This window comes from Aythya marila (assembly GCF_965140915.1).
Source record: "Aythya marila genome assembly, chromosome: 5".
In the NCBI taxonomy this organism is placed as follows: domain Eukaryota; kingdom Metazoa; phylum Chordata; class Aves; order Anseriformes; family Anatidae; genus Aythya; species Aythya marila.
The window spans coordinates 17,939,143-17,949,472 of NC_139046.1; the positions used below are offsets into that span (position 1 = coordinate 17,939,143).

At 43.9% G+C, this 10,330-nt stretch overlaps 1 long non-coding RNA gene across 1 annotated transcript; it reads left to right on the plus strand.

Moving 5' to 3' along the window:
* The first annotated feature begins 1,256 nt into the window (after positions 1–1,256).
* LOC309878230 lies at positions 1,257–10,122 on the plus strand. The gene is made up of 3 exons (XR_014317512.1): positions 1,257–1,416; positions 7,210–7,307; positions 9,985–10,122. It is a non-coding gene; the product is annotated as an uncharacterized lncRNA (long non-coding RNA).
* Positions 10,123–10,330: the final 208 nt, after the last annotated feature.

Below are 10,330 nucleotides of genomic sequence, written 5' to 3' on the forward strand. Positions count from 1 at the left end.
GGGTTTAGTGGCAATGGAAGAAAAAAAAAAAAAAAAAGGATTAATTGTTTCCTAGACTTGGGAGAATTTTATTATTATTATTGTTAAAGCAATTCAGCAATTCATCTTGAAACAGCCAAGTAATCACTTGTGCCTAGCTGTATTCATAAGGAAAAATTGCAATCATTTCTGGTTCCGGGTTCAGGGGCAAAAGAAAAGATGTGCTCACAGGCAGGGAAAGCTTGTATCCCTCACAGTGCCTCCAGTTGTTTATTCATTCAGAGTGCAAATGCCACTGAAATAAACAAGAGCTCACTATCAGGATAACTGTCTGATGTACAATGAAGTAAAAAGACAAATGCATATTTAATTTTAAGGCACTGACGATAAAATACAGATTTTGAGACAAATGAGAAACTCGGAAGTGGCTGCCAAAGGAAGGGGCAGGCTGCATAAGGTTCACCGCCTTAGAAGTTTTTCATAGCTGCATTTTAGTCACCTCTGGCAAAAGAAACTTGTGATTTCTCTTGTGCTGTGGCTCACTCTTACCCGAAGTCTGAATGTGGAGTTAGCTGCACAGCCAGGGAGGCATGTGGGGATGTGGGACAATACGCAAACCATTATCTGCTCTTCACTGACAGGTATAGATGAGGACCTTCAGCCTGCTAGAGCTAACCCTGCTGGAGCTGTGGGGAGGAGACTGTGAAACCTGGGTGCGAGCATGCGTGGTGCCGAACAAGCTACCTGTGGAAATACTTCAGCACGTCACGGAGCTCCTTAAAGACCTATTCAATAGGCTGGAAAATACAACCAATTCATTTAAATTGCTACTGCAAATAAGTTGTCCAAATGTCTAATCAGGTCCAATTAGAAATCTAAATGGATCATGTGTTCCACCGGGGTACAAAAGGCAGCTTTGTTTCCAATCACCAGTGCTGGCACTGAAGCCATCGTCTGGCATTCCCCGCAGCCAGGACTGAGCACCTCATGCACTCACTGCCTCCTGAGAGCAGCTCAGTGCTGGGGGCCACCTCCTGCTGGCTCCATGCAGGGCTGCCCAGAGCCAGGGTGAGCTCAGATCTCTGCTACGTGGCCCTAGGACCTCAAGCACTTCTGCCAAACAATTCCCCATATAACCAGGACTTCAGCAACCCTTAAAAAGAGAGCTGTGCTGAGTTCTGCTGACTGCAACACCTTCTCTGAAGAAAGCAAAGCATTTTTGTAGGTGTTCTTTGGTTTATCTTGACCTCCTCCTTTGTCCTTCCCTGATCCTCACTTGAATTTATTAATTTTTATTTATTTATTTATTTTTATTATTTATTTATTTGTTTGTTTATTTATTTATTTATTTTTATTTATTTATTTTTATTTTTAGGTGTAAATAACTCAGGAGATAACCCAAGAGGAGCAAAAGTAAGCGTGTTCTCCCCCTTTACTGTAAGTCTGAATAGGCAGTACCTGTTGTATATTCATATTTTCAGGTGACAAAAAAAAATAAATAGTTATTTTAGCTTTTCTGAAACATGATCTAATGTTCAGACTAAGGGCTTTTCCAGATGATCTGTTCACAGATAATAAGGTTAAAGGACAGACCTTGAACTGCTGAGAAGTCTTATTACGATGGACACAAGGTTTTAGATTTTGGTGTTAAAATTCAATGTCTGTACCCTCTTGTTGTCTGTATCCTCTTCTCTCAGTTTTGTGAAAAACCCAGCAGAGTTCACTGGTCTGTTAAAACTGTAATATTTTAAACAGGCAACATAAATACTATAATTTTATGGGACCCGTAAAACCCCATAAATACCACTTAGCATTTGTAGCCATTTTCTTAATTTTAGCACAAAGAATTGCCTTTTGGTCCATGTTGGCCATTGGGTGTGATGTTGGTAATGGTGTCAGAGATGCTGCCAGCCAGGTAACCAAACCCCCTGCCCTGTTTCCTCTGAAGGTGGTGGTAAACCTTGGCTGAAGAGCAGGACTGTGCCTTTAATAACGCGTGGATGTAGGTGCATCTGTCTACATTAGGTCACTTGATAGCATTTTAGGCTAGTAGAAGGTTCAGTTACTTTTCCAAGTTTGTAATTTCCTAGTCGTTCCCTGCTCCCTTTTCCCTTACCCAGGCTGTTCCCTACCACTTCTGCGAGTGAGCTGTGTGGGAGTGTGCAGCACATGGGGAGGATTTTGCCCCAGCACGTTATCTCGCTCTCAAGGACTATCTTCTGGGCGGGGTGCTGCAGATCCAATTAAATATGCTTCTGTATCAACACTGCTCCTAAGCAAAATGTATTGATTGGTGAAGCTTTGGACCTGCTTTAATCAAGTAATCTAAACAGGGCTTAAGCTTCAAAAGCCTAGTGATGCTCCTAGCTTCAAAGCTTTTACTTACACTGAATTAATTTATCCTGGATGTTTTAATGCTCCCAGCAACCCTATGGATTATAATGTTAGAGGCTGCAATCATGGCTCCGATAATATTCCCTAAGCTTAGACCGTATTGATTATGATGTAAAGGCAGAAAGAAGAGTGGGAAACATGAGGAAAACAAAAGGCTTTGATTTGAAGGAAGAGTGAATCTGTTCCCCCCTGCAGCAGGCTGCTGGGAAGGAATATCAGAAGGTTTTAGCAGTTGCTTTTTTTCCTTGACTGAAGGTTTTTCTGGTTTGGACTGAGTGTCAAATGCTCATTTCCAGACTCCTTCTTGTGTAATACTGTAGGTGTATTATGTTATAAATGTAATTATTTGGCTGAAGGAAGGTTGGTTTGGGTTTTATATGCACTGGAGATCACAGCATTGCTTAGCATCAGTACAAGTTACAATCTTTGTCTCAGCTCCACCCTGGGAAAAGGGAATAGCATTTTTCCCTGTCCAAGCAAGAGAGAGAAGCCACTGTGTGTAGCCACCTGATGCTAAATTATGTGCACTATTCACAAAGCTGATGCATGCTTGAGAAACAGAAGAAACTGTGAAGGACAGCCTCACCTCTACAAACCACGTGTGTATGTAAGAACCAATACACCCTAGGGGATGTACTGAACACCCGAGGAAACACAGGGAAATGCCTAACCCAAAGCGCTCTGTGTTCTACAAATGCCATTAAATGTGGTGTGGTTTGACCCTCATTAGTGAGGAGTGGCTAAACAAACATAACTGTACCCGCTTCTGTGCTGACTGGGATTTCCTCAGGGCTGCAGGCATGCAAGCTGATGGCATCTGACAGCTTTGTGGGAGACACATGGCTGGTGTCCCCTGCTCCTCTCGTCCCAGCAGAGATGCTGGCTGCTCAGCATGGGCTGCTCCATCCTGGACTGGGGAATTGTGCGCAGGGGCTGGGCAGGAGGATGGGGTGATCCCGGTCATGGGAGGATGGCAGAGGGGTGGATGAACAACCAGAGGATGTCACATGGCTCCCAGCATGCTGTCAGATTGGCAAGGGACTGATTGTGTCTGAAAGAGAAGAAGGTACAAGCACACAGGCAAAGGCTACCCACAGGCAGGACGGTGCGGTCCTGTTACCTCGCCTGCATCTTCCTGTGCAGACGATGCCATCGGAGTGAATTTAAAACTAGGCAAGACACAGACCTAAGAAATACTCCCAGGATAACAATTCTGCACCCAGGCACAGTGCTGGTTGCATTGGGTCCTCTCCAGACAGCTCCCAAAATTTATTCAGCAGCCTTGCCCTGAACTCAAAGCCCGTGAAGCGATTTCACACAGAGAGCTCTGATTGCTACAGCAATAATTTCTTCTAACATCCTTTCAAACACTTACTAATAGGAAAAATATCAGTTCAAACTGTCTTCCCATTTCACAGCAAATATCAGTGTTCACAGTGTGAACTTTAAAACCCCATCAGATTAGTTAATGTCCACAGTTATTAGGGTACTGCCAATTGAGATTTTTGCTGTCCTCCACTGCTCTTCGTCTCCCTTTACTGTGCAGTGCACATCACTTAAAACATAACTCACCTGAGCTGGTGGGCTGGGGGTGATTTTTGGTCATGCTGCCAACTGGCAGTGAACAAAATGAGGAACTTGGGCACACCTTCCTGCCTGGATCCCTGCAAAACCACCTGCTTACCACCCACGGCCACATCAGGAGGGCAGCAACTTCACAGGTGCAGATATGGAGGCAGGAAGGTGACAGCAAGAACAGAGGTTTGGGCTTTATACTCTTCTCTATTTCATAAACACTTGGTCGCGTGCAGCTTCTCTATTTTCACCATGGCAGGGATAACTGTTACCTCCCGTAACTAGTGAGAAAAGGCACGAAAAAGAGCAAAAAGGCCAATTGTGTGGTTTGGTGAGATACTGGTGGTGCTGCCCCTGGTGTTTGGAAAACATCATATTTCTGAGTTATTGCTTTCTTCTGCTATCCTGGTGCCAGAAATCATGTTTCTCATGAAGGGGCGGGCATCCTCTGGCATTTTGACATCCCTTCCCTCGGTCCTAATTAAGCTTGAACACTATTTACAGTACAATTTATGTTCTGATTGACTATATTGTGGCAAACCATTTATTTTTTTTTTAGACTTATGTGCCACTATGGGTTGACTTATTCATGGCCACTGATTTCTGAAGCAGGGTTAATACTGTCTGTAGCTGCCAAAAACGTGAATGAGGGGATCACAGCAGCCCTAGCTGTCCATGCAGTCCTCCCACCGGGTACTTTAGGATCTCTTAAGAAGGACCAGGACGTTTGCATCGCAGTGGAAGGGAGGGCCTGGCTGGAAGCTGGCTCTGCAAGATCTGCCCTTCAGGTTCACCGGGGCTAGAGAAGACTGAGGAGATGCAGTCCAGCTGACCAGATCTGCGTAAGGTCATGTAACACAACCTCAGTGCTGAGTACACGGGGACTCCCTCCATACATTGCTGACTTTGTGGCACAGCATTTTTTTTATTATTTTATTTCCAAAGCTCTTGAAATCTCTCTATATAGATAAACATCTGGACTCCTAATTTCACTCTCCCTGTTTCCCCTGCCCCCACCAAAGAGTAATCCCTTCCTGTGCTGCCCACAGGACAAAATGAGCCCGCTTCTACCTCTGGTGCACCGCTGCCAGGCCATTTTACGTAAGCATCCTTTTCTGCTCCCCATCTCAGGACAGAGCGTGCTGCTGGAGCCTGCTGGTGTCTTTAATCCCCGAGCAGAGCCACGCAGATTACATTCCTCACTGTCACCAGCGCCCAGTGGATAACGGGTGTGCTGTGCTGCTTTCCCTCTGCTGTGCTGATCGCTCTCCTGCGGAGCATGTGGCGCTGGCTCATTTGCCATCAGTGATATAAAGGCCAGGAAAAGCCTCCCCTGCCCCCTTCCCATGGCTGTGATAACTCAGGCTGCTTAGCCAGCCCTCTAGGGGAAGCTTTATCATCGGGCTCATTCAGGGAGAGGAGACTGTTGCACTGGGCAGGCTGACTTCTCTGTGCCTCTGGTCGTGACTTGCCTTGGACCAGGCCCCATCCCCAGCTTTGTTTCCTTCCATAGGTGGAGCTGCTTCTAGGACAGGAAAATGAATTTTACAGTTTGAGGTTATTGGGCTCTGGGTGGTGTTTCACTGCCAGGGGTAAGTGGGGAGGAGGTGTGTATCCACAGGGACACAGAGGGGGGATGTGAGCTGCAATTTGCTGTGATGCTGAAGGTTCACTTTCCTGTAGATCCCATGGCTTGGAGGCAAACTGAGAGGTGGGGTTTCTGGCAAGAGCTTGGTGTGGGGTGAGTTGGGAGGGTATTAACAGCAGAGGGGACAGATAGGATGCATGACCATGGCAGATGTGTGCGACGTCTTGCTGATGGAAAGCTGCAGGGAGCACAGCTTCAAGTGCAGGTTGTCCCCTTCCTCCCAAGCTGGAGGCTTTCCAAACCTCACTGTTTGGGCTGCAGAATGGCTGAAAAAGGCTCAAACCTTGCACAGTAACTGAAACCCATGCCCCAGTTTTATGGAGCATGGCACTCCTCCTGAGTGCTTGCACCTGGCCTTCTAGCAGAGGGTGGGGAACCCCTGGGTTAGTTCAGCCACTAGTTTAATAAATACAGAGAAAGAGAAGGCAAAATTGGCTGTTTCCTGTCTTAATATTTTATCATTTGACCATGTGAGGAAATGGAGAAAAGTGATACTGTGCCTCAGCTGTGCTGGTGGCTCTGGACAAGCTTCCCATGCCAGTTCCCCGTGGGAATTTAGGGGGGTTCGTATTTGGGTATTTGGGCCTCTTTTCAAGCTCAACCTGGGGGAGTGTGGAGGAGCAGCAGACATCTGGCTGCCTGGACTTGGTCATTAGCCCAGACGGAAGGAACTTCTAACCCCAGACCATAACCACCAGCTGCACGGGGCTCCATGGGTTGTGTCAGCGGCACAGCAAGTGTCCCCGACTGCTTTCCGAGCCCTGCCTGCACTCGCTGTGCCTTGGTCGGTGAGAGAGGCACGGGTACCCCAAATGGCACTGCAGGCTGCACTGCCACAGACGTGACGGGGTGCCCAGTTGGTGCTTCCTGCACTGATGGGATCCAACAGACTGCTTTACCTACTGCCAATACAAATCTCTAAAACAGGTTTGCTTCCACTGCTTTAAACACACTTGCCAAAGCACAGAAGGTCAAAATCAAGGAAGGTTTAAAACCAGTTAACTACGTTTATTGTACAGGTTTCTACTGGGTCACCAACCTACATCAGTCACACCAGAGAAAATTTCCTAATATAAACAAATTCTGAGCGACAGAGCAGGCTGCATCACCGGCTCTGTACTAAATTGCTGTTCACTTTCTTTCCAAGCCCTTTTCTTCCTCTCATGTCCTCTCTCACTCTCATTTTGCTTTTCCTTTCTTCGTGCAGAGAGGAGAAATGATTGCTAATGAATTGCAAGCATGGGGTATGGGAAGATCAGTTAATATGGCCCAAGTATTCAGTAATACAAATACATTAAAGTGATCAAGCAATGAATGAAAATTGACCCAAAGAGCAGGTTCCACTGAGAAAACGTGTGAGAATGTAAATTAATGTGACTTGATGAAACTTGAAATGTCATAACACAGCAGGGCACACAACACATCAGAGGAAATGTGAAAATTATACTTTTTTCTGAAATCATAGTTTTCAAAAATAAGTGGCTTTTAAATTCTTCTAAAAATATAATAAAGGAATTAGTGTCAAGAAAAAGGTTATTGTTGTTTATCAGACTGCAGGCTCAGTCCATGGTGGCTTTTCACAAATAACCTCTTTTATTTCTCTGACTATGCAGAAAGAAAAGGAAAAAGAAAAATACTGAAGTCTTTCTACTTGTCTGGATCCCTCTTCTTTTTAACTTTGCACAAGGGAATGTTTTAAGTTCTTTGGAGGGTAAGTGACATGATAATCTATAGCTTTATTATTATTATTATTATTATTATTATTATTATTATTATTATTATTATTATTATTATTATTATTATTATTATTATTCCTTCTGGCCATCTGCTTTCATACAAAAGTTCTAATGCTTATAAACAAGAAAAAAACAAACAAACAAAAAACACAAGAGGAAAGGTCATTTGAAATTTGCCTGTCTTCTAATAAAATTTACTTAGAAAGTATGTATAGAAGTGTTGTGAGACATAATTAAATACTTAGGCTGACAAGTTTCCAAACCCAAACAGAAAATATAACATACTCTTCCCTGTACCCCGTGTCCATGTTGGTTTGATGGTGATGTGACTGGCCCATGTGTTCTCTTTCTATCATGAGAGATGAAGGATTTTCCTCCTGGTCTCCATGCTGGAACTTGGTGCTCACAGGGGTCTAAAACACGAGTAGGTGTCAAATGATTCCTTCCCTGCTCAACAGAAGCCAGCAGGTGAGATGTGAACGGATCCCTCCTTCCTTCTGCACAAAGCGCATTTCCTTAGATGCTGAGAGTGGAGGTACATAGACTCAAAGATGAAACTGCTGCACTCCACAGAATTGTTATTTTGATCTTCAGCCTTCATTGGCCACAGGTGGAAAAGGGAATCTCACCCTCTTTCTCTAGCACTGAATTGCAGAATCACAGGATGGCCGAGGTTGGAAAGGACCTCTGAATATCATCTAGTCCAACCCCCTGCCGAGCAGGATCACCTAGAGCACGTTGTGCAGGATGGCATCCAGACAGGATGACTGTGGCATCCACTGGAAGACCGTGTGCTGGATTCTGGCTGAAGATAAGCATCATCTATAGATGTCAGAGGTGTCCTAACAACCCCTCTGCCCCAAGCACATCTCTGCATTGTTCCATCTCAGATGCTTTCCTCAGCCTGTTTCTCAAAACTTTATTTCCCCAGTCATCCTGTTTTCTCCTAATGGAGTTAATATGCATATAGGAAGAATTAACCGAAGTCTACATCCTGATAAGGGAATTAAAAGACTTTTATTCCACAGAAGAGGGTGTCCAGTAAGAAAGACAGACAGAGTTACTAGGAGATACCTGATCACAAATGATGAAATGCAGCCCCACCCCATCTCTTTTCCTGTAGGCCTGCACAAAGGTCAGGTGGTACTATCCACAGGGGAAGGTGGTAGGCCTCGGTGTAATGAGGCCTATTTGTACACAAAAGAAATAGAAAGCAAAAATAGAGAAAAAAAAATCACGCAAGTGTAATACAGAAAAACCAGAATAGAAAGGAAAAATACAACAGGTCAGTAAAGCTATTGGATGACTAATTTATATAGCATGGTGCATAATATAGTCCTCCTGTTCTTATACAATAGAAAATATTAATTGCATGAAATGTCCAGAATATGAATTCAGAAATATCCATGAAATAACCAGAAACACCTACATATATTTCTAACTCATTAAGCTGGTTGTCAAAGACCAGGGGCAAAAACAGGCTAGAGGATATTTTACCGTTTGCAGCCTGCACAGAAAATTTGTGAATTCAACTTGGGTAGTTTTCCTTCTGTGCAAATAAGCAGAGCACGAAGCTGGTTTGTCCACTTTCATCATTCATCCAAGAGAAGGAGAAATAGTAGGTGAGAACAGGTTCCAAATCTGCTGCATCTTAGCCCAAGTCATTGTTTTTCTTTCCCTGTTTGAACTTATATCCTGAAACATGAGACCACTGTAAAGCAACTGGCTAACAATACAATGGCTTTGCCCTCCTGAACAAGCAAGGAGCCTTTTAGAAAAATGTGACACTTCAACTAAAGCAAAAGATATTACAGATTTCATTTTTTTAATGTGCCTAAGTAAATGATAAATGGGAAATTATTGAGTAGCTATTTTTTTCTGAACGTTTTCTTGGCATGGCTTATTTGTAGCTTCTCCAGTTGGGTTACAGTAGAAATTAAAGTTATTTTTCTTGGTAAGGTTTGCTTGTTACATGTTTATAATCCGTCTACAATTCACACAGAAAGGGGAGTCTGAGGAATGAGGCTACAAATAGGCCTATGCCTTCTATTAATTGTTGGCTAAAACATACAGAAGAGCCTTCCACTCATATTAGAAACAAGCATCAAGTATCAACGAAAAATATGTTTGTTTAATGTTGTCTGGTCAGGATCCAATTACACATGGTGTATTTATTTTAAACTTATAAGACGCACACTAGAGATCTCCAGGAACAAAAATGAGCTGGAATTGGCTGAGCACTGAGTGGAAAAAAATAATGATCTGTGTTACATATCTTGTGTACTGGAGACTATAGAGGAGGGATTAAAAAACTAAGGCCATGCCTGTTTGCACTGCACAGCACAGACTGCTTTGAGTGGTATTTGAATATTGCCCCCCAGCAGAGAGATAACATGCTTTATCAGTGCTTTAGGTATATATTCTGCAACAGAAAAAGATGGCATCAGTTAGTAGATATCACATTAAAACCCATGTCAGCTATGTCCCTCATAGTAAGCTCTTGTGTTTGCCAACGTGCTCGCGGAGGGGATGCTATGCTGGAGGGGAGCCCCGGGCAGGTGAGGGAAGCGTGGCAGGGGCGCAATGGGAACAATGAGCAGCTGTGGAGGGACTGCAAGCTAACATTTGGATGTTTCTTCCCTGTGTTGGCAGAAACTGCTTTGGGGAGGAAAGGAAACACTTCTTCAAAAGAGGCAGCTGCTGAAGAGGGTTCCTAATTCTAGAATATGGAGTAAAAACACAGAGCTGGAGCACCATCCACATACTTGGCAAAGACATGCTAAAGAAGCCAGCTTGGTTTTGCAGTTCTTAAGATGTGTGAGATACCTCTAAGATCCCTTTTGTATATATTTTTATCTATTTTATTGCTGAGGAAGGTGATAAGGTTTTCCTGCTACAACCCATCTTTGACTCAATACATTGTTGTGTTATGTCCTACATCCTTCACTGAAGGTGTTTAGACAGGACTTCTGAAATATCTCGTCTGTGTTTCCCAAAG